At 45.8% G+C, this 25,099-nt stretch overlaps 1 long non-coding RNA gene across 1 annotated transcript; it reads right to left on the reverse strand.

The window, feature by feature from the left end:
- Nucleotides 1-12,726: 12,726 nt before the first annotated feature.
- On the reverse strand, nt 12,727-24,167 carry LOC311597672. The gene is made up of 4 exons (XR_014779317.1): nt 24,095-24,167; nt 15,153-15,267; nt 14,741-14,831; nt 12,727-13,615 (listed from the first exon to the last, which is right to left on the reverse strand). It is a non-coding gene; the product is annotated as an uncharacterized lncRNA (long non-coding RNA).
- Between the last annotated feature and the right edge of the window lie 932 nt (nt 24,168-25,099).

Raw genomic sequence — 25,099 nt, forward strand, 5'->3', positions numbered from 1 at the left:
CAATTATTTGACAGAATGTTACATACATGGCCTTAAGTCAAATTCTCAACAAAACCCTTGTTCTAGTCCAAACACTCATAGACCTGACAAAATAGTTGATGATCTCATTTGGTCTTCTGAACTCCAACCAGATTTTTCCATGGTGCTCTGCTTACAGCATCCTAGATTTTTCTTGCATTGTTGGGCAAATTCCTCCTCGCTATCAATTCCAAAGGCTTTAGAACTCTACAATCAGGTTTGGTCAGATGGTCAAATGTATTTAGTTGGAGTCTTTTGTTTGATGTTTTAGTTTTTTTCAAAAAAATTGTTTTTGTTTTGGTTTATTCCTGGGGAAAAATCCAACATAACATAAAGGAGCAAAGACTTATTTTTACCACTGTATCATGGGCCTGCTATGTCACTTGGCCCATGTACTGGAGCAGATAATCATGGCAGCACAAGTGTTTTCCATCTCATGGTTGACAGTAAGCATGGAGAGTAAGAAGTTAGTAGCAAGATGTGACCCTCATAGACATTTCTCTATGCCCTATTTTCTCTAGTAGACCCCAGCCCTTAAAGCTCCCACAGCCTCAAAAAATTGTGTCATCAGCTGAGGACCAACTGGTCGACCCATAAGCCTGTAGGGATAATTTATATTCAAACTATGGCAGAGTTGTTACAGTTCTTTATATACTCAGCCATATTTTCACTTTTGTTAATGTGTATTGGTTGGACAAAGCAACAGGTTTCCTTGTGGCACCTTTTAAAGATTTATCTTACATTTATTTTTTATGTATGAATCTTTTGTATGAATGTATGTATGTGTTCCATATACATCCCTGACACCCATAGAGGCTAGAAGAGAGTATTGGCTTCTCTGAAACTGGAGTTACAGATGGCTGTGAGCAGCCATTTTCCTGAAATAATGTAATGTTATCTATGTAGCCGAATAAAACTCCATATTGTACACATATCAAAGTTCTTTAATTTGTGCCAGACTGAGTGCAAGTCTGGTTCCATGAACTGTCTTTTATGAATATGATAACCATGGTTGTACCTGTGTCTCTATTGTATGTCAGCTTAGATTCCTTGGGGTATAGAGATTTAGTGGTATAGGCACATAGCATTTCTAGTTTTATGAAGAATCTTTACTTTTATTTTCATTGCAGAAATCCTCCCAGCACTGTGTAAGGCCTCCATTTTCTCTATGTCCTCACTAGCACTGTTTTTTGTTTTGTTTTGTTTTGTTTTTGTTTATCTTGATGACAGCCCATTCTGACAAGGATGAGATGGAGTCTTGACAGTTCTGATTGGCATTCCCTGATGGTTAATAGTGTTGACCAGTTCCTTTAAATAAATGTTGTTCATTGTACTACTTCTTCTGAAAAGTGTCTATTCTGTTTGTTGTTTGTTGGAATTATGACTGAATTATTTGTTTGGAACTATTTCTCTCCCTCTCCCCCCCCCCCTCTCCCTCCCTCTATCCCGTGTGTGTGTGTGTGTGTGTGTGTGTGTGTGTGTGTGTGTGTGTGTGTGTCCGCGCGCGCATGCATGCGCGTTTGCATATACCAGTGCAGTATGCTCAGAGGCCAGAAGAGGGCATCAGATGCTGTAGCTAGAGCTACAGGCCTATGTGAGTCACTGATAGGGTGTTGAGGACCAAATTTGGGTCCTCTGGAAGAGCATCAGAATGCCTTTAACCACTGAGTCCCCCTCTCCAGCCCTGAGATGGAATAAACACTCGGTTCTTTGGGGATTGAAAGTACTGACCTGTTTATGTGTTCTCAATAGCAATCTTTCCTTGGAAGAATGGCAATCAAGACTTTATCCTATTCTGCTGACTTCCTCTTCACCTTTCACTCTGTCATTTTTTTTTTTTTTTTGCTGTTGTGTGAAAGTATATTATTTAAAGTATGTTATTTCTAGTATTTTTGTAACTTATGGTAAACAGAATTATTAATTATCATAGCTTTGAATTTATCATTTTAACATTGACTCATGTCTTTCTTTTTAACCTAGAAATCTTTGCTTTCTACAAACACAAGGGGAAATATCCTTTCTCTGCTGGAAGACTTATCTGTAACCTCACAATTAAATCTCAAGTCTGCTTTGAGATGGTTTGGGTATGCCATGAGCAATTAATTACCTTTCCCATCAAGCTTGTACATGTTCTGTTTCACATATTTTAGTAACATATATCAACTATGTGGAATGTGAGAATTCATGATGGCCTTCTTTTGGAAAACTGTCTTATAAATACCATGGCTATATCTGGATTTTTGCTCCTTAGTACCACACGATCTCAGTTCCTTTACATTTATACAGTGCTTAGATTTTGAATTCGTGTGGAGTAGGCCCTTCAACTTTGTTCCTCTTGGTGTCCCTGGATGTTATTTCCATCCTTCCTTTTGCCAAATAAATTTCAGATCATCTTACAAATTTCTAGAAAAAAATCAATTTACATCTGTATTAGAACTATTCCAATAACATCAATTAAGGGAAGACTAGAAACCTGCCACATATGAACATGGTATATCTCTCCTTCATTTGATTTCTGTAATAGTTCTTAAAATAATTTTGCAGTTTCTAATGTAATGTTGAATGTTTCCATTGGTACCATACAGATGGCATTCTCAATGGTTTTGCTATTTCAGTTCAACTTTATACTGTGTGAGTATAATTTGAGTTTTGGGTACTGAACTATGTACCACCCCTAATTTCACCAGTTAGCTCCAGTCTTTGTCTCTTAGATACCTGAGACTTTTCTATCGTCTCCTCATAAAATTGGCACAGGATTACTCCTTTCCAGTCTGTATGCCTTTCGTCGCCTTGCTGGCTCATCAAGAGCCTCTGAGAGAAGAGGCCCACACTGTGATATAGGCACTCCCTGTTCGCCTGGAACAGGTTCTAGACACAAATCTGTCCCACGAATACTTCTGATTATAGGATAAACTCATATTTACTTCTCATGTGCAGTGTTTATCATAAAGCCTTCTGAGTTTTGATAAAGAGACTTTTCTGCATTTGTTGTTATCATTCTGTCACCTCCCTCATCTGTCAACATGGTAGACTGAACTTACTGCCTTTTATGCACCAATTCAGTGTTTCATATTGAGGATAAGTCCACATTGATCGCGATGGAGCTTAATGGGGTTTGGGGTTGTTATCTGGGCCTTATCTAGAGGCTTCATAAAGTGGGGGTGTCCTTTACTCCTGTCTGTTCTCAAAGAAGTGTCTCAGGAATGACAATTCTTTCACATCTTCAACATAAATAAGAGCAGGGCTTGCCTAACGTGCACATTGCCCCAGGTTCTATCCCAGCACTGCATAACCATGTATGATGTCACGTTTACAATCCCAGTACACAGGGTGTAGAAGGAAGAGGTTCAAGGTCATCCCTAGCTACAGAGGGACTCAAGGTGAGCTTGGGAAACATGAGGTCATGCTTCAAAAAAATAAAAACTTTCTAGGCTTATATTATCCTGTGCTAAGACTCTTAGCAACGTAGATATATGTCTATTTAGATCAATTTCTTCTTGAGCTGTTTTGTTAGTGCATCTAAGCATTTTTACTAATTTATAACTCACTGTTGGTACTCAGTGTCTCTTCAGTTTTATCTCGGGGCTCTCTCATGATGAATGGCTCTCATTCCTGTTAGTAGCAATTTGTGCTTTTTTCCCCCTCCTTTGCTCAGTCTTGCTAGAGATTTTTCACTCCTGCCCATCATTGATGCCCAGTATCACATCTATTTACATTCTTGAAGACAAACCTTCCATCTTCATCAAACGCCCCATTATTTCTCTTTCTAAGCTTTCATTGATTCTTATTCATATTGAGTCTTTCTGTTGGGCTCTGATTTTTATGCATTTACTTCCTTAGGGAAGAAGTGGAGGCTGGTCTTGAATTTTCTCCTCTCTGATAACAATGTTATAGGCGTCAGAGCTGCTCTCCTGACTGATTCAGCTATACAACAGAAACCGATACAGGAGATGCTATGGCTACTCAGTGAAAAGCTCCACTCTCTTTTCTTTGGGTTTCTTCATCCATTGGTGATGTAACTTGATAGATACTTATTTTTCATATGCATGAAGATTGCCTAAAGGTTTCCTTGCTTTGGGCATCAATACCACTTTGTCAAAGAACATGCTCTGTGCTGTTTTGAGGTGCTGCATGGTCTGTGAAGGAAACTTTCCCCGTGGCTGGGGAATGCAGTGGTCTCTTCTCATTGGTGCAAGTTCTCTGCAGGTGACAGACAAATTGGTTAATGCTTCATAGCTTCCGGCTTGTGCATTGAGTTTATATCTGGGCTCCATTTGTCTTGTATTCCGTGTTTGTGATGGTTATCATTGATTTCCAATTTGATAAGACCTAGAATCATCTAGAGGACCCTGGGCACACACCTGAGAGGGATTACCCTGATTAAGTGTTTGAAATGGAAAAGCCTATATGGATATAAAATCCTAAATGTTCCACCTTCGCAAAAAGGCCAGATATGAGAAACGGAAAGCATTTGCTTCTTGCCTATTGTCCTTTGTGATGGATTTGCCTTGTGGGAAAGTCCACCTGTGCTGCCACCACTACCACTGCCATCAGAGCCCAGTTTCTTCAGGTTTCCAACATGGTCTAAAGACCAGAGATTCTCTAGGCCTTCAGTACCAGATTGAGAAAAGCTAATGGTTTTCAACCTGTCTAGCATGATAACAGACACTGTTGGAAACATCTGTATTGATGTAATAAATCTCATTTGTAATAAATGCACATTCTACTGGTTTTATTCCTCTGAAGAACACTCATTAATATGTGTTCTGTGGCCAAGGAAGGATGACTAGTGAGAGAGAGAGAGAGAGAGAGAGAGAGAGAGAGAGAGAGAGAGAGAGAACAGTGAGGTGGGGTAGAGGAGTGCTATGGTGGGTGAAGTGTGTAAAAGGCTATGAGGGACACTCAGGGAAGCAGACAGCTTCATTTCTGGACTGAATTCTCAAGGGCCTTTGAGAGGTGTGCCAAGGATCTCCCAAAGGCTCCTGTGGACAGAAAAGGTGATACTCTTAATCAGATATCGATGTCCCCTCCCATTCCAACGTGTGCAAAACCAGCCACCTAAGTGGTGATACTAAGAAAGAAGTGATTCAGTCATGAGACAGAGCCTGTGCAGTGTTTTTGGGACTAAGACCTCTAAGTGAAGCGACTTTACCACACCAGACCATTTCTGGCCCATGTGAGTTACGGTCTTCATCCTCCAGATGACCTGGAAATAGGCATCTTCTTGGAGGCAGAGATCTAGTTAATGCCCCTCCTTGGATGTCCTGGTATTCAGAACCTGTTCTTTATAACTTTTCCAGCTTCAGGCACTTTATGACAGCACCACAACAAACTGACCCATCACTCCTGCCTTTGTTTACTTTGTTAGCCAGGTTGCCTATTGGTTAGGATTCTTGAGACCTGGGATGGCTTCAAACACCCTCAGTGAACACCTTCCAGTTTGTTTCTTTTAGTCTGTACAGACATATTTATGCATGTTTGTGTGTGCACATGTATGTGTAGGCCAGAGGACAGCCTTGGGGGAATCATTCCTCCAGTGTCTTCCATATTGGGGGATATTTACTTGAGTTGATGTCTCATTGAGTTGGGCTAACCCACTTAGTGTTAAATAATGAATTAAGGGGCTCATCCCTGGGGAGACTCATTCTTCCTTTCTCAGAAGCCAGTAAATGCCTGGAACTCTTCGCCTAGTACTGTGTTCCTATGATATTTTCCCCATCCTCTTTGGTGTATGAGCTGGTATTGTTCATATCTTGTTTAGTTATCCATTTTGTTGAGGGTTCATAGGTGTTGCTTCCCTGTCAAATACAGGAGATGTGATTTCACAGCAGACTTCTTGGTCCTCTGGCTTTTTTATAATCTTTCACCCCCACTGGGGTGCCCAGTTCCAATAGTGCATCTGCGTCACAATCCCTACACATGGCCCTGCCTTTTCTATGTGAGTCAAGGCATTGAACTTGGGTCCTCGTGTTTTATGGTAAGCACATTGCTGAGTGATTTTCCCAGCCCTCCAGTCTCTCCTCTTTATCTTGGACATGGCAGTGTGCATTGCGTACTTTTAAACTATAGAAATCCCCCTCTCTGATTTTAATGGAATATTTTATACAATAAAGTGTAAGTTATGCCTGGATGCATTACTTATAGAAATATACAAAGCCACTACTGGGTCATTTAAGTTGATGATGTAAAAACCACAGAAATGACATATCTCTGTACCCTGGTTATATGAGGCAAATCTGTAAGCTATTAGGTTTCAGCCAAGACCTGGTGTCTAGATTTCATTTGGGCTTAAGTTTGGGTGCAGGTTGAAGAGAAACAAAGCCTGGATTCCAAGCTGCCCCTGTACTCATGGTGACCCTGCCTTTATTAGTAATGGGATCTAATGACATCATTTCTTGACAGTCATGATCTTTAACCTAGTTTGATCTAAAACAGACTCACTGAGTATGATATCATTAAGGTAAATCCCCAGAAGGAGACCCAAATGCTCAGAATAAGCCATTCAGAGGTATTGGGTTACTGGGAATGACTTCACCCATCACTTTCTTCTTCCTTGGGCAAGAGGGACCATATCAAAGCTGTTGAGAAGGTAGCAGATAATTGGTGTTGTTTTAGTAATGTCATTCCAATCTACTGCAGGATCAATGCCCATGTGGGAGGCTTACTGGGATGTGGCTCATGCCCTTTCCCTTTAGATAGACTTTAACTCCGAGTCTGGATTTTCTGTCTAGCCTTTATGCAGATGAATAAGTAGCCCACACGTATGAAAAAACATAGACAAGCAATGTGCCTATGAACTCTGATCTGTGCAAAAGGTGAACAGGATCAGGATTGCAGCCCATTCTTCCCTATAATTGCCTCAGGTCCCTATCATGCCCCTGCCTTTTCCCTGATGACATTAAAGAAATTCCATACAAAGCAGCAAGGTGCTGCCCTGGCGTGCCTTATGTACTATGTCCATACCCTGCTAGCCTTATATTGCATGTTTGTCAAGAGCTTTTATACAGGTGTGATGTAAATACAGTGGTCACCTGGTGCCTCAACTACACTTGCTTCATGAATTCTTTCCAGAAGGGGTAATGTTATTTTTCTTAGCCTGGCAGAGGGAACCATCTTCATTTTAGATTAGTTATTTCTCTCATTGCCATGATGCCATGGCAAAATAGCAGAAGAATCGACTGAAGGGAAGGTTCATAAACATCAGTTCCTGGAATACAGTCCATCGTCGAAGGGTGAGGCATGGTGGCAGGAACATGAGGCAGCTGGTCACTCTGCATCCTTGGGTGAGAAGCAGGGCTATGACAGAGACCCGAGTTCCATCTCCAGGGTCCACATGGTAGCACACCGGCTCCACAAGCTGTCCTCTGCTCTCCACATGGGTGCTGTGGCAAGAGCCCCTCACACACACCAGCATATGTGCACACACTAGTAAATGATAAAATAATTTTAAAAGAAGCAGAGAGAGATGAATGCTGGCGCTCACCTTGTTCACTCTTTTGTGTCCACTCTGGGGCTCCAGCCCACATCCTGGTTCTGCTCACATTGTGTGTGTGGGGGTGGGGGGGGAGTAGTGGGACTTCCCTCCTCAGCTAAACCTGCCTGGAAGTGCACTCACAGATACCCTAAACATAGGTCTCCCAGGCAATTCCAATTCAGTCAGGCTGACAGAGGGTCAACCATGACAGTCCCATTTCTCCTTTGAATTTTCATGTATGTATTTTTCTACAGCTGATGCCAAACTGTGGAACGAGCTCCACAGATGTCAGATCACCACTGTTGGAGCTCTGTAGCATGCTCAGGGCAGGATGGCCTTGCACATAGCATACTCCTCAGGGCAGCACAGCCTTGCACATAGAGTATTCCTCAGGGCAGCATGGCCTTGCACATAGCATACTCCTCAGGGCAGCATGGCCTTGCATATAGCGTACTCCTCAGGGCAGCATGGCCTTGCACATAGTGTACTCCTCAGGGCAGCATGGCCTTGAACTACTCTGTTCTGTTAAAAAAAAAATAGCTGTCATCTTCCTGAGTCAAGTTGGCTTATGAAACATGATCCTTGTTGGCCTGGTCACCTGTTGATGTTCTTTATCACAAGGGGTCAAGAAGGTCCTTGAACTCTCATCTGAGCATTTAGTCAGTCATCCAACCATTGCATGCAATTGCACCCCAATAACATGTGGCCCTAGGCAGAATATATAGGCTGGGAAGTGATAGAGGGAAGGGAATCCATCTCACGGGCCATGGCAGAGTCATCATCGACACTGAGTACAGACTTTCCAGCATGGCTGTCTTAAGGGCGCCGGTGCTCATGTCTGTCACACCATCACCCATTTCTTTGTATTAAACTCATTGGTTTCCCAGCATGCACTTTGGTTTATCCCTGGGATCTTACAAGGAGGTGGGGAAGCAGGTGTCCCATAGCTTCTCCTTCACCAGGGAGAAAGTCCTTTTGAGCTTGTGGCAGATGATCCTGTGCTCGGACAGTGAGTCTCGGGCTGACAAGGTGGGACAGCACCCCATGATGTGATTGTGCAGAAAGCTTAGCTCCTGGCAGGGAGGGTCTTGCTCCCCCATTATGTCATCTCTGTGTATCTCTGCTCTGCTCTCTGGTCTTCCCAGTGACTCACTTGCCTTGGGCTCTGTGTGGAGAGAAGACCTGGCCTAGGATCATGCCTGATGAGGTATGTGCTAGTCTCTTTTGTGGCCCTGGAGAGACTGCCCAGGGCAGAAATCTATCAAGCGAAGCAGAGAAGAGAGGGAGAAGCCTCTCTAAAGAACTCCCTCCCTCTACCCTGTCTGGAGTGGTCCGTGTCCATGATGAGCATGTACAGGTAAGCAAGCCCAAGGACCATGGCGGGGGTGGGGGCTACTCTATCAGATATCCTAACCTAAGCAAAGGCCCATATGCCAAACGACATGAGGGTTGGCCCAGTGAGATGGAAGAGGAGAAGGGTCCGACTCCCATCCAGCTCCTGGTTGGAGAAGAGCTCAGACAGCCTCTAGGGGTTCAGTTTCCTCACTTGGAAAAATGGCTCCACCTTTACCTCATCCAAAAGTTTCATGAAGGCTGAGGTGGTCATGCCCATAATTTGTGCTCACGGAGAACAGCCTACTTGGGCTTTCAGCATCTATGACGGCAGAGGGCAGAGGAAGAAGGAAGGGGGCTGGGTGGCACCTCTGTGCAGGATCCACCTGTAGCGGGCTCTGTTCCTGACACTTGACCATGGTGCTAATGCAGCCTCGCCTTTTCCAGGCCGGGGTCTCCTGGCTGATTCAGTGACCGGCGGTTTATGCAGCCATCAGGGAACATCAGCATCTCTATGCTGGAAGAAAATCCAAGTTCAGATATGAATGCAAACATTGGTCACTTCTAACAAGTGCAGAGGGAGTGCAGGAGGCCAAGATAGCATTTTTGCCCTGCAGACAACCAAGTACAACTTGAGCATTTCCATGGCTGAGCAGGAGGGGCGCCCTGTGTGAAGGAAGGTATCAGGAAACAGGCTGGCAGCTGGGCCCTCCTGGGCCTTTGAAGTTCTTCTGGTGAGAATCAAGGGACATCTTTCTTTAAGGGTGGGATGTCCTTCTGCTTTGGGTTAGGGGTGGAATGTACACTTACTTGAAATCTGACCCCAGGGTTTCTAAATAGTTGGGCTTCTGGGGTCCTGGAGTGACCTTGTAAATTTATACAGCTGCTGAACCAGTCTTAGGAGAAAATCATTGCAACTGTGGGGATTTACAAAAGCCCACTGGATCAACCTCACCTTGAAGGCTGTGTTGGAACTAGAGATGTTTGGGTAGGCAGGTTTGGGACTAAAGGACAGGGCATGGCTGGACAAGAGCATGGAGCTCACAGCAAGGAAAATCTAAAGGCATCGACCCTCTGTTATGGCATCTGTCACTGTCCTGAGCGCAACTTGCTCTTGTCCCACTATGAGACTGTGTGCCTGGACTGCTCCAAGTGCTAGGTTCAGGCCCCAGCAGCACATAAATCTAGACAAGTGTCACACACCTTTACTACTCAAGGTGGAGGCAGGAAGGAGAGAGGGTAAGCTTATCCTCAGCTATATAAAGAATTGGAGGCCAGTATAGGCTAAAGGAGAGCCTGTTTCAAAGGAAACCAGATAAGCCTAACAGAAGTATTCCCCCATAAGCATGAAGATCTGAGCTTGTATCTCCAGCACGCACATAAAAGCTGGGTGCAATGTTGACGACTGTAACCTCAGCTCTAGCTAGGTAGACATAAGAGGATCTCTGTGTTTTGCTACCTAGACAGGCAGTGAGCTATAGGCTCAGTGAGAGGCCTCATCTCAAAAAAAAAAAAAAAAAAACCAAAACAAAACAAAACAAAAAATTAAGATGGAGAAGCAATAACACGCCTGACATCAACCTCTGGCTTCCATACCCATGCACACACACCCACACGAGCCTGTGCACTCAGCCTAAAAGAAATAGAAAAGTAGAAAGCAGAGTGAAGCAGTATGCATCCCACACAAGTGTCGTTAGTCACATAGCATCCTGAGAGTTCAGAACCCATTTCAAGACGTACAGTTCAGTGGCCACAGAAGTGCTTTAGGGTCCCTGCTCCCCAACACTTCCATAGTCTAGCACTCCCCCCCCCCAAAGAATGGTGCTTAAGGTGACTCTCCATGCATTTTAAGGTTTGTGAATGAAAAACTGGTAGAAAGTTATAAATGAACTATGAGGAGTTAACAATGCGGAAGTAGGACGAGGTAGCTGACACCAGCCTTCCTGCTTAGAGGGGTGTGGCCTGGGATGGGCCTGATCTCCCGTAGCATTTGCCCTTCCCAAGGGTCCTATCACCAAGATTACCTAAAGAAAGCAAACAATGTACATGCAATGCATTTTCTTTGAGGGAAGACATCCAGGGCCCAGATGGTGAGGGTCAGGTGCCATGTCCTTCCATCATATACTTCCCTGTCTTTGAATTTTCCACCACACATCATCTGTTCAAAATACACATTAATTAAAGTGATAAAGGTAAAGCTTACTAGGTCAGATCTTTAGTTTGAGGTTTTATGACTAACAGGTAGTGGGCACTGTGAGGGAGCTGAGGCACAGAAGTTCCAGGAATGGCTGAGAAGGCAGAACTCTTCACTGGCTCCTGCAAGGACCAGCAAGGTAGGAAGCTGCTCAGGCTTGTCTGTGGGCTAGCCTTGGCACCACGTCCTGGCCTGGGTAGATGCAGCTTTCGCTCTCACATGGGTTCTCTGGAGAGAACAGTGGGCTACTTTCCAGGTTTGTTTAGATTCCTGTGTGTCCATGTCGCCAGGGGTGACACAACTTCAGTGAGGATGGTAACAGTTTCAAAGTGGGTAAGCCTTTGCCATTCTTCCATGCGGGGACACCAAGAGGGCAGATTCCAGCAGCTGCCTCTGCTGCAGCTCTAAAGCCAGCATTCCAAGGCCGAAGGGTCCTAGGGTCCTTGCTCCAGCCAAAGCTTCAGTGGAAGAAACTGATGTTGTATGTCCTGGTGGCTGCCAGCAGCCCTCAACTTGTAGCCGCATCACTGCAACCTCTGCCTATGTGGCCATATGGATTCCTCCTCCTTGTCCATGTCAAAGCCCAGTTGTCTCAAATAAAGACCCTTGCCTTTGAACAAAGGTCCTACCTGAAAAAATATAGGTTGGTCTTCCCTATCTTAAGACCCACACAATTATAGAAAGACTCTTTGTATACATGACACCATTTCCTTAAGTCCTAGGATTCAGCATTAGGTTACACACATACCTGTCTGGGCTACCGTCAGCCCACTATACTCTGTCACAAAGTCACTGCAGCTATGGTTCTGTGCTGTGTTTGACCATACATATGAACAGTTCATAGGTGCATGTTACCAGCAGACACACTTGGCTGTGGCCTCGTTCCTTCAGCCCAAATCCCAGGCCAAGCACAAATCAAGTCTTTCCACCACTATGAACCCTGACTATTCAGAGAGGATGGGAGAATCATCAAACGTGGCCTCTATGTGAGGGGTGATGGAGACGGTGGCCAGCTCACAGTCTGCCTATGTGGTCCAGCTAGCCCTGTCTCTACTCACCCTGCCAGCCCCACCACCTTCTGGCTCCTCTCCCCCTTCACTCAGCTGCCTGCTTGGCCTGGGGCAGTCTGGCCTTTTTCTGCCTGCCCTGGTTCATGCCTCCGGCTTATTTCTGAGCACTCATCCCCAGGCCTTGCTTTCAACTCCCATGCCTCCAGCTATCACGTCATTACTCCAACAGATGGTGGCAACTGTGAGGCTGGGCCCAGAGACCAGTCTTTCACAGGGTGACTCATGTGGGCCTGCGAATTGCCAACTCCGGTGCATGGCAGCCTTTCCTTCTGTGGGTTGCAGTGGGTCTTGGGGTGGGGGCAGGGTGGGTAAATCCCTTCGAGTCTCCTTTTGGAGTGATGTGATTGCTAGAAACCCACAAATGCTGTAGAAAAGTAAGAAAAAGAGAAAGTGGCTGAAAAGGAACTTTGAAGGCTGTTCTGAATTCTCACACCCAAGTCTACCCCATCTTAAGCAGCAACCATGGTTTTCCCCAGAGAGGCCAGCATTTGACCCAGCCTGCCTCACCAGGGAGCTGCAGTTGCCTCTGCAGCATCTTCCTAAAGCTTGGAACCTATCTCAGTTATGGTTTCTATTGCTTTGAAGAGATATCATGACCAGGGCAATTCGTATAAAGGAAAAACATTTAATTGGGGCTGGCTTACAGTTCAATTAGTCTACTATCATCATGGCAGGAAGCATGGTGGCTGACAGACAAACATGGTGCTGGAGGGGAGCTGAGAGTTCTACATCCAGATCAGCAGGCATCAGGAATAGAATGAGCCACTAGGCCTGACTTGAGCTTCTGAAATCTTAAAGCTCCCTCTACCCGCCTCCCCCAACAAGCACCCGACTGACACACTTCCTCCAACAAGGCCATATCGCCAATAATGCCACTCCCTATAAGCCTACGGGGAACATTTTTATTCGGACCACCACAGAGCCCCAGATCTGATACTCAGAGAAGTCCCCCAAAGAGGAGCTGTCAGGGGCCCCAGCCATTTTGTTGGTCTGTGCTAGTTTGGAAGTAGGCTCAAGGGGCTTGTATGGGACCCTAAGCCACCAACGTTCCCCAGACACCCACATTCTCATGAAGCACCTCCATCCAGAAAGCTGCTGTGTTCAGCACACTTCGAGGAGCTTGAGTCTTCAAAGCCGTATCCTGGAAGAGCCCCAGATTGTGCAGGCAGCTTCTGAGATGGCTGGGGCCCCAGCACATGCCTTTCCTTACTCCAGCATGTGGGAGCAGAAACAGCTTCCTCAGCTGCTGTAGAGCTCAGCATGAACGCAAGCCGATCCAACCACAGGGTGACCTGAGAATTGCACAGCTCCTTCACAGGGCAGGTGGCACTGGTGCCAGTTAGACATCCCTTATGCCTGCCTGGGCTTCACTTTCAGGATGAGTGACTTCATGGCACTTAGTGAGAAAGGTGGGTGACGTTTCGCTTAGGATGTGGAAGCCATGTCTCTAAGTGAGAGCGCCACGGCCACCAGGGACATTGCACAGCAGACACAGATATGGCTGGATGTAGTCAGTGTGTTCTATTGCTGTGATGAGACACCGTATCCAAGGCAACGCATTAAGAAAGAAAAGAGAAAGAAAACATTTCAATGAGGCTACTTCATTTGTGTCTCTCCAAAGTATGACTCTAATAGCCTTATTATTTTTTTTCTCCTGCAAATACTTTGATTGGGACTGAGGCTATTGCTCAGTTGGTAGAATGTTTGCCTCGCATTCTCAAGGTTCTAGGTTTGATCCCCCGGACCCTATAAACTAGATGTGGGGGTGCACAACTGTGATTCCATCCCTTAGGAGGTGGAGGCAAGGATATTGGAAATACAAAGTCATCCTCAGCTATACTCTGAGTTTAAGGCCAATGTGGGCAGTGAGGGACTCTGCTGCAAACAGACAGATCGACAAAGCAACAGGACACTAAAACCCTGGCCTTGCAGCGAGCCCACAGTTAACGCTGAAATACTGCCATCAGTAGTTCCCACCTGTGCACACTTAGTTCCTTCCTAGCTGTGCAGTGGAGGAGAGCCAGCTGCCGTGCCGCCTCCTTCTCTGCCCAGCTGAACCTCATGACCTTGTTTCTCAGGCATTCTGAAGCTCCGTACCATGGTTGCCAGGATGAGAAGCCTTGCTTTGTGCAGCAAACTCTGTTCTCGCCTCATCTGCCTGTATCTGCCCTTGGGTATGTCTCTTCGGCACGGCTCTTTCACTCTTTGTTAGTATAGATTACTTTCAATCCCTAACAGGTGGATGCAGTCTTAGTGGCTTGCATTTCCATTTAGAAATAAAAATTGGGGTGACACAGTAATGGTGACAGGAACATTTTTGAGGTGCATTTGCTCAAAACCAAAAAGTCTTCAGATCCAGTCACTGCTCTGAAAGCAGGTATTATTTGCATGGAAAATTCCAAAAGCTATGTAAGCCAGCTCAGGAGCAGTCAAGGCTAATGGCTGGAACTGGTCTTGGCAGCAGTACCATGGATGGGAGTGCCCCTTTAAATGTCAATAGGCTGGTGACCCATGAGATCCCCTGTCAGTCTCTGGCCTAGAGCCACACCTACTGTCAAGTTATCGGTTGTCACATCAACTCTCAACTTTCTCTAAAAGGCCCAGTTTCATGTTAGGTCCTAGAATAGTGAAGAAGCTCCCACTGTCACTTGCTTGGCCCATGTGTCTGAAGGAGGTGACGGGTGTCTCCAGTCACTGGCAGGGTGCAGTATTCCCAGCAGGACATTATCCTCATCTTCCAACACTGAAGGAAAACAGCATTCCAAGATGTTCCAGGGCGCTTAGCTATGCTCAAGGGGGGCATTGCATTCCTCTCCACAGCCCTGCCTTGGCACCTCACATGGCTTTCACACCCTCCTCTGAAGCACATCACCGCCCCTTCTGGTCTCTAAGTGGAGATAAACAGGGCCCTGGAAAAATGTGCTCTGAAGTGGCAGTTGGTGAGTCACTGACAGCAGACATGGGTCTTATCAGCCAAGGCTGTGGGAAGGCAAGGGACTAGAAAGCAGATCCCCAAGAATGTCACCCACACCTGTCCCTGGTGCTGCCCAGCAGGAACACTTACATATGATGTAGTTGACACGACACCTGCCTGGTGGTCATGAAGAATGATGCAAGCGTTTGGTTCGATGACAGTGACACATGTGGTTTGGGAAAGAGACTTTCTGGTGGAACGTTGTCTGCAAACAGATGGAAATGGAGCTATGTTGAGAGGACACAGCCTGGAGGAGCCTGCCGCCTGCTTCCAGGAAGTGACATAGAATGTGTACTGAGCTTTACAGAGCTTGGCTCCTAGCAGCAGCAGCATGAGAATGAAGGAATGACTTCTATCCCCTGAAGATGTGAAATCGGGACCTGACTCATGTAGGTCCACTGCTGCCTACTGAGGTCCTGTCAGGAAAAGGCCTCAGTGTTGGTGGCTGAGGACAGAGACTGGAGTAATGTGTCCTGCTCAATCTTTTTTTTTTTTTTAAATTCTGAACTTTAATATTTATTTATTATTTATACAGTATTAGGCCTCATGTACGCCTGCACACCAGAAGAAGGCACCAAATCACATGATAGATGGTTGTGAGCCACCATGTGGTTGCTGGGAATTGAACTCAGGACCTTTGGAAGAATAGCCAGTGCTCTTAACCTCTGAGCCATCTCTCCAGCCCTCCTGCTCAATCTTTAATTGAGGCTTTTAGCCTTGGAAATCTCATGTCTGTATGGAACTGACCGCTGTAGCATGTACCTGTGAGCTCTCTGGTTTATCTGGGATGGATGTCCCTCATGGGCATCACCTTCCTACCGACAGTGCTGCTTCCCACTGCTTCTTGGAAATGCACCAGTTCATTCTGGTTTAGGGACCTCTCTGTGTCCATAACACTGAGCTATGATGAGGTCGCATGCCCAAGGTATTCCCAAGAGCACCTGCTACTGCTCCTGAAGGCCCTGGAGATCCACTGGGCCATGAGTCCATGTGTACATTACAGAGCCCGAGTAGACTTCCCAGGGCCCTGAGTTGAGCCTTTATCTTATCCTGGGTTGTGGCCCTGGGAATATCTGCCACCAATTCTCTCATCTCTATTGTAAGGCACTAAAAGTTCATGCCTTATCTCCCTGCTAAGAGTTCAGGAAGGTAAGTAACTTCTGGAGAGCTGTGCAGAAGACTGGCCCTGGCTTGCACCTCACAGGTGAGTGACAGCTGGTTCTCACATGATGCTGTGGTGCTCAGAAAGAGAGCTGTTGCTGCAGATGGATTCAGACATAAGGACACTGGACAGAGAAGATCCTTAAGAAGTGTGATGGGGAGCCGGGGACAGTGGCAGCAGAAGGTTCATTGGGAAGGAACAATTGTTTCATGTGGCTGAGCATAAAAGTGTGACCTGCCTGTAAGAACATCCCATAGTAGTCAGCACAAGATCCAGCCTCAGCTTATTTGCTGCCATGAACAAGCAGAATATGTCTCCTTCTATTTGTCTCCATTTCTTCTGACAAATAATAGCTGCCTCAGTGAGATAAGAAGACAGAGCCGAGGAGAAATCAAACGGAGACGCTAAAAAAGAGTATATACATTTTCACCATAAATGACATTAATTTAAAATCATAAATCAAAACTTCAAAACAAAAGCACTGAGGCCTGGAAGATACGTCCCCTACATGGCTTTCCAGGGGGTGTGGGGAGATGTGGGGCCTCTAAGCTAGAAGACCCCCAAGGGAGAAGACATTCCCCAAGGGAAGAGATCTGCTTCCCTGGCAAGTGGGAAAAGCTATGGGACAAAGGGAAGGAAGCCCCATTCTTCCCACCATGAAGGAGCACGTTCTTTCCTGTTAGAAGTTGAGCCCAGTGTGTAGAGAGCCTGAATAAAGAGGAAGGCTTGACCTCTGTGAACAAGCGGGACCTTTAGCCGTGGGACCCAGCGGATGTGTCAACACTCTGAGATCTATGCATCTGGACATTGCTGACTACGGAGTCCAACTTCTCAGTCTCCATGCCTTAGGACCTTGCACCTTATCTGTATGTATGCTTTTTCTCTGACTGATTCTGTTTCTGTAGCAAACCCCAGATGAATGAACCAAGTGCATGTCATTATGGAAAAGGCACAAGCCCAGAGGCAGACCGAAGGCTGCCCGGCGGAACCAGCAGCGGGAGAGATGAACGGCAGACTGTGGGCGAATCCTGGAGCAGTGACAGCATTATGCTTGATACCCCAATAGAAGGCACATATCATCACACAGCCACCAAGGCCATGGGACAGAAAGGGGGACCCTAGTGCAGATAATGTGTTTTGGGGTGACACCGGTGTGGCAATGACAGTTCTCCATGTAGATCTCACAGAGGTGTAAATTAAGAGGTGAGAGGCTTGAACTGTGGCTACAAAGGCCTGGAGGGAACACGGCACTTTCTGTAGGGTTTGAGTGTGAACTTGAAATTACTCCACCAAGCAAAAATCAATTAACAGTGATGGACCTTTGCCCTTGATGCCCATTGCTGTCTCAGAAGAGGTGGAATCTGGGAGGATCCCAACTGGGTGTGGGCTGACAGCAGAGCCTGTTAGGGGCGCAGGGAGCTTCATACCTAATAAGGCCGGGAAAGGAGGGTACAGCGCTTTCTAGTCAGAGCATTCCAGAGATTCTCATAGGCACTAGAAATTTGAGGATGATCTAGAACTTGTTTTTTTTTTTTTTTAACAATTTGTTCCTTTACTATTTATGTGTATATAGATACATTAGGGGCCACAAAGGGACGTCGTACCCCAGGAAACAAGTTGCAAGCCACCTGATAAAGGTGCTGGAAATTGAACTGCAGTCCTCTGCAAGGACAGCAAGTGCTCTTAATCACCTAACCATCTCTCCAGCCCTATACAATTTTTTAAATGATATTTTCTAAGTGTCTTGATTCATTTCATCCTACAAACCTGGTCCTTCTGGTGTCATCCCCTGTCACTGTCACAAACTGGATGCACCATCTCAAAAGGACCAAAATGACTCTCCTCAAACAGCATCAAAGATGAGTGGTACCCTCTTGAGACACTGTGTGGAGGCTTCACACATGGCAACACAGGTCTGACTAGCCAAGGCAATGGTGTAGGCTTGGAGATCAAAAACAAGGCTGTATACACCCTCCAATTTCCAGAGACCATGATCAGACTTAAGAGGGGTGCAATAGGCACACACTTCCTGGATTATGGGGGAGGTTTTGTATGATCGATATGCTGTTGAAACGGATTTCAAAAGGCTCTGATATCCTAAGCCTACCACCTCTCCTAATAATACAATTTAATACTTAAATATGCAAACTAATTAATACATGAGCCAAAACCTATCTTGAATACCGTTTGAGAATTGGTGGAGAGAGGACCATTTGGCTGCCACCACACCCCTTGGCTTGAGATGCTTCAACTAATATTCTGGACCTCAGATTCTCAATCACAGTGAGATCTTTATGAAAATTCTTGACCTATCTTCTGAAGCCAACTCCTGGTTCAAGGTGACCATTAAAAGTGCTTTGATAAGGGCTGTGGGAGTCTCAGTGGAATGGAAGCTCTTGCTGCATGGACTCCATCCTTTGAAATTAGGGGCCTTCCTGGATGCCATCAAATCTTTACAAAGAGATGCTTGATCTGGCTTAGGGTTAGGCTCAGGCTCTTGATGTCTCTGTGTCCTTATCTTGGGGTATGCCTCCTCACTGGCCCTGGTAAAATCCGTAAGGATAACTGGTGACGTGATTGCTATCTCAAGTGAATTTCTTTCCAGGTGCAAGAACATCTGCTGCAGCACGGACACCATTCCTGGGCCCTACACAAGCTCCACTGCATCTGCTTTTGACTTTGATGTCTCTGCACAGAAAACTCTACACATCAAAAGTCAAGTAAGCTTTCACAAAGAGATATACATCCAGGCAGCCTCTTCAAGATGCCTCTATGACCCCTCAGATTCTATCATCACTTTGGTGGGGCATGCTCCATGGCCACTGAGCTTCACTGCACTGCTTCTAGGGGTCCACATACATCTGTTGTGAGTGACTTGGGACCCTTGATCTATATCTATATCTGTACCTGTGTCATCAGCTGCTGCCATTCTTTTTTGTCATCCCACCTTCCTCTGCAGTGTATACCTGCTCCTTCCTTCCCTCTGATTGGCCCTTTGTACTGGACTGTCTGTCCTGTCCATTCCTAGATGACGTAGGGCCATTACACTTCAGCTGCCTGGGAGCCAGGCTATGCATTGCCCCACCCAGCACCCAGGAAGCAGCAGGGATGAACACGTGGACTCTCCTTCATGCCCCTCAACTCACCCACCCTCAGTGCACACACATAAAAGATGGAGTTGTCAAAAGATGTAATATGGACACAATATATAGATAAATATATACTCCTGTGTGTGTGTGTGTGTGTGTGTGTGTGTGTGTGTGTGTGTGTGTATGGGTGTGGATATAGATACATGATACAAATGTTGATGTGGATATAGACAACTATGTAGCCAAGGATGACTATTTTACCGATATAGTTCTAGACAGAAACAGGTGTAGCTATGCATGGAAATGTGGAAAAGTATATAGATGTCAGTGTCGCAGATATGTATGGCAACGTAGACATGCATGTGGATATGGACACGGATGTGGATGGATATGGATATATATGTGTACACACATACAAATATAAATATGGATGTGGGTAGAGATGAGGGTGTGCGTGTAGATGTAGAATGGATACAGTTGTGAGTTTGGCTGTGGGCGAAGATGTGTGTGTAAATGTGAGGTGAATATAGGTATGGATGTAGATGTGGACACAAATGTGAATGCAAATGTGAGGCACATGTGGATGTAGATATACATATAGTTGTGGGTGTGGACACAGATGTGGGTGTAGGAGTAGATACAGATGTGGACGTGGATAGGGATGTAGATGCAGATATAGATATTGATGTTGTGTTGACGTAGATAGACAGCAGTGCTGATGTGAATGCTGGTGTGCTGTGGGTGCCCACATCAATTAGCTACAGGCATGCACACAGACCCAGCCTCCCACCCTAATCAGGCAGTCATCCATCGCTCCATATCCAAACTGGGTGGATTCAACACACACACACACACACACAAACACACACACACACACACACACACCCGCCCTGGGGTTACCTAAACCTGCAGCTGCACAAGTCACTGGAACAAAAGGATGTGGCATTTGCTTGCACATATCTGTGATGCTGTGTACCTGCTGCGTAGAAACCTGTTAGGCTGTGTTTCTTAGGGGAAATCGTAAGTGCTCACTCATTAGGAAGATCTCTCCCAAATATTTCAATCTAATATCTGAGAATAAAGAAGCTGTGTGTACAGAGGTCCAGTGCGGGGCAGCTCTCCTATGCACTGACAGCGTCCTGCCACTTGCAGCCTGAGTGTCCACATACCGTGTACCCTTCCCACATCTTCAGTTGATCACAGCACAGATTTGCCTCCCATTTGTTGGCAGAGAGAAAAGCACCACCTTGGCTGACCTCCGCCACTATTGCACAGGCTCCCTGCCTCTATGAATGTATTTCCTGCCTACGAAAATAAAATCCTGGTGGGATAGAATTGTATCTGGCTTAATGACTTTTCCTTGAAGGATTTGTGTTGATATTATATGCATGGACACCCATAGAGCTTGAGGGTACATATGCCCTAAGAAAATGTTTTGCGGAGCCTGTTGTTTTTCTAACTAAGGGTCATAGAATAAAACAAAAACTCAAGGCAATACTGAAAGCTTTAATAGAGTTCAGACAGCTTTATTACTAAGCTGAAGCTGTTTTTACAGCGACAACTGAGGCCTGGTTTGAAGTGTTTTGGTATTATTTCCTAACATGGGGAAATCTGTCCAAACAGTGCATTTTGAAATGTGGAGTAAATTACCAGAGCTGCCTCTTTGTGACAATTCTTCTATTCACCCTTTGGATTCACTGAGCACCCACACCTGTGCTCCGGCACCCCAGCAGGGAGCCACAGAATTTAAAACAAGGAAACAGAAACTGTATCTTTGGCAGGAGATGGGTTCTAGTTCGGGGCGTATGCAAATATCACAAGTCCTGTGTCTGGAGAGATCAACTTTAGAATGGAAGGATTTTTATTTAAATGATGAAACAAATATACCTAAGAGTTGCCAGGGGTCTTATCTGAAGATGCCGGCACCCTGTGCAGAGCCTGTGGACTTCCAAGGGCCGGCTCTGTGGCCTCTGACAGAACCCACCATGGGGCTGAGGAAGCACTTGCAGGAAGTGCCTGAATTCTGACATGTCAAGTAAAAGCCAGAGAGCCTGTAAATCAAGGATTTGATAAGAGCTAAGTAAACACCGATAGGATTGAGTTTTTCTCCTTGTCCAGCTCCCTGATCAGTGACTCTCTGATGCAGTCAGTTTCTGACTGCTGCTCTTCAGTTCCAGGCTCCGCAGCTATCACTGTTTTAATTGGACATCCACTAGTGACATTGATTTGACAGAGTGTCACATTGACGTGGAAGCCTTGGAAGCAGAACAGACAAATTCCGAGAGGAGGTTTGAAGTTCACAGGACGCTGGGCCTCACAGCTCCCACTTCACATGGCCACAGAAGGGAAAACCTTCTGAGGCCTATAAGGAATAGAAGCTATTGCTGGTGAGGAAGGAGTCACGATCCAGCTCCAAGTGTTCTGTTGTAGTTTGGCAAGGCCATTTGTCTGCCATGCTCTCATTGGACCTCTTGGATTCTAAAAACCAAAATGAGGGCCAGGCCAGATGAGGAGATGGCCCCAGCACAAGCATGTCCCCAGGGTAGTGCATCCGGCAGGAAGAGTCATCCCACTCTGCCCAGAAGACCTAAGGGACAGGAGTGGTGCCAACAGTTGGAGAGTAGACAGTAGACGGCAGCTAGGTCCTTTAAAGGGGTGACCTATTCTGATGCACACCCTGACATCAGTGATGACCCTGAAGGGAGGGCAATGGCCTCTGGTGAGCTGAGTGGCAGGAGCTGAGTGGTACCCAGCAGTGAGAAGGTTGGCCATGAGAATGGGATGAATATCTAAAGAATTCAAGACCCTCACGGGGACACACTGGGATGTCCCTGGGCCTGAAGGACTGGGAGGCACTGATGCTGAGGTCATGATAGGTGGATTCCATTGCCTCAGACTGCAGGGTAGTTAGAATGTGCTGAGAGGTTGAGGAAGTCGGGGAGAGAAACTCCCAGGAGCTGAGTCCATAGAGGCTCTCAGGAAGGCAGAGAAGGGGTAGGGGAGGGCAAACTGAGTGTAAACTTATACCGGAAAGAGATGGGGCCAACTGAAGTGAGGATAGAGTGGCAAATGTCTAAAACCGGGATGTCATCTGGCTTCGTGGATTATTATTTCATAAAATGGCCTCACACTCTGAATGACCTGCACATGAGCTGCCTCAAGTGTGCTTGAGCTTGGCCTCTGGGTTCCACAAGGTCGGAGACTCTTGAGTAGGCACAGAGGGAGTCCTGTGTATACAAGGGCGCCTGGGTTCAGGAGGCATGAAGCTGACATTGAAGAGAATACCTGACCTGAGATTTACAAATGCCCTTTTAGGGAGAAGCTGGAAGTACACCTGGGTCCCGGCTCTCAGAAAATGTGTGTGTTACTGGGGATGATGGGGAAGAAAATGTACAGACACTGGGAAGGCAAAACTAAGTGGAAGGAGGATGGCCTGAGAGAGAGGAGAGGCACATGGGATTATAGCAAATCCTGACAAAAAAAGCTCAGAGGAGGGGAGAGATAGACAGTGGGTCTTTGATGATTACAGCAAGCTGCCTATGATGTGAATTCATTTGTCTATCATCTATCCATCTATCCATCTATCCATCTATCTATCTATTATCTATCAAAATCATCTATCTACCTACCTGTCCATCTACTTGTCTATCAACTACCAATCATCTGTTTAGCTCTGATGTTTCTTCCACTTTTCTACTTGAAACTCACCCTCAAGCTCTCCAGTGTTGATGAGGTGAAACACCCTGAACAACACATTGTTGGCAAAGTATGAAAAGGAAAATTAACCTTAACTGACCAGAAATGAGGCAGTATCATAAAAATATAGGATGGTAAAGGAAGAAAACTGGCCCTATGGTTAAAAGAAGCCACTTGAGATAATATATATATTGTGTGTGTGTGTGTGTGTGTGTGTGTGTGTGTGTGTGTGTGTGTGTGTGTGTGTGTGTTTCAAATGAAGGTAGTGACATGTAGGGTAAACCACAAGTAGCTCTTGAAGATCATGGCTGGAGTTGGAAAATGACTGGGGACATAAGAGAGGCCATGTCAACAAGCTGCTCTTTGTGGACATATGGCTAGGGCTAGCAAATGACAGAGGACACAGGAGAAGATCTGATACTTTGAAGATGACAATTATATGGGCCACTTGGAGGATATTAAAAATGTGCATGATGGTTCTGAAAGACACTGTAACATGTGAGGACTTCATGACAACATGAAGACACCAGGTCTGTTTATGCCTAGGGTGATTGGGAGGTGTTGAGGTGGGGAACATGATCAAAATATATTGTACAATAATCTTAGATAAAAATACATGTAAAAAAAAAGAACAACAATGACAACAACAATAATAATTAAAAATATTAATAATATATTAGTTCCAGCTGAGCTGAGACCAGAGGCTCATGCCAAGTACTGTACCAGGAACTGCCCTCTTCCTCTTCTCCTAGCAGGGCTGCTCCTCCTGTGAAAAGGCTCCAGACGGAGGAGGAGGGGAAGGGGGGAGGGGGGGGGGACAACAGAGACACTAAGCACAGAATAAATCCTTCCGTGTCTTTGGCCTTCCCCTCTTTCTTTGTATTCTCTTTCCCTCCCTCTCTCCCTCTCTCCCTCTCTCCTTCCCTTTACATGCATTTCCCGCCATGGTTTTTCTTCTACATACACGGATTTTCTTTTGGCTTTGCAAAGATTGTTCATCTCCCCTAAGCTACTCTGAATAATTAACAAACAAGAAACAGAGCTTGACGCATGTTGAAAGGTTCTTGCTGAGTGTTTGAACTCACCAGGGGAGACAGCGGTGCAACATAGGTGACAGGATGGAAAAGTCCTCAGGGTGCACCTAGGCTTCCAGTGGCCTTTGCTCTGTAGCCAGCCAGTTCCTCCCCCTGTGGATCATGTGTCCTCTGTGGGCAGCAACATGAGAACACTATCCAGGATGGATGGAAGCTCAGAGTAGCCAAAAGCCAGGCGAGTAAGAGAACAGGCCAGGGCACGAGTCAAAAACAATTTCCTGTGCCCAGATTAGGATTATAAAAGTAAGCAAACCAGAGAAGAATCAAGTTAATTAGGCAACGTTTGAAGAATGGCTTAGCTTTCTTTCCATGCCCCATTGCTAGGATGTCGTTTCATACAGAGCCGTACTGGCTGCCAGTTACATGGTGGCATCTTGCAAAATGCTGAGGCATGGAGAAAGTCCCGGCCCCATCTGTAGGATAATGCGGGCTGGAGCTGCCCGAAGTGTGCCTGGCAATGCTAATTATGGACAGAGCCACTTGGAGAAAGATACTCACTGAAGCAAAAATATGTGTTCCCCACGCGGGGTAATTTCCCTGTAACTCTCTTTATTTTTTTATTTTTTTTATTTTTTTGCTGATGCGAAGGGACTTTTGATGAATACTTACAGGGCACTTCAGGCTTGAGTAGGGTTAATCTCTTTAGTTCAGGTGAGTTCATTTTAGCCTTGATTCACTCCATTGGCTATCTGTAATGATTATTAACAAGCTTAAAGACCTCTGGGAGATAGCGAATAAAAATGAAGCACCACGGAAGGAGGCCATCATTATGCTAATAAGGTCGGGAGAATAATTACCAGACACAGTTTCCACAGGAATTCTGGAGACCAGGATCAGTGACCAGGTTAGGAAATCTCTCACCAGCTTTACAGCCTAGTGAGTAAAAATCACCCACTTGTACAAGTCACATGTATACAGGTGCATCCATGCACGCGCATGCGCACGCACGTACACACACATATAGCAGCAACAGCAGCAGCAGCAGCAGCAGCAGCA

The sequence above is a fragment of the Acomys minous genome (assembly GCF_964271855.1).
Source record: "Acomys minous genome assembly, chromosome: 5".
Taxonomy (NCBI): domain Eukaryota; kingdom Metazoa; phylum Chordata; class Mammalia; order Rodentia; family Muridae; genus Acomys; species Acomys minous.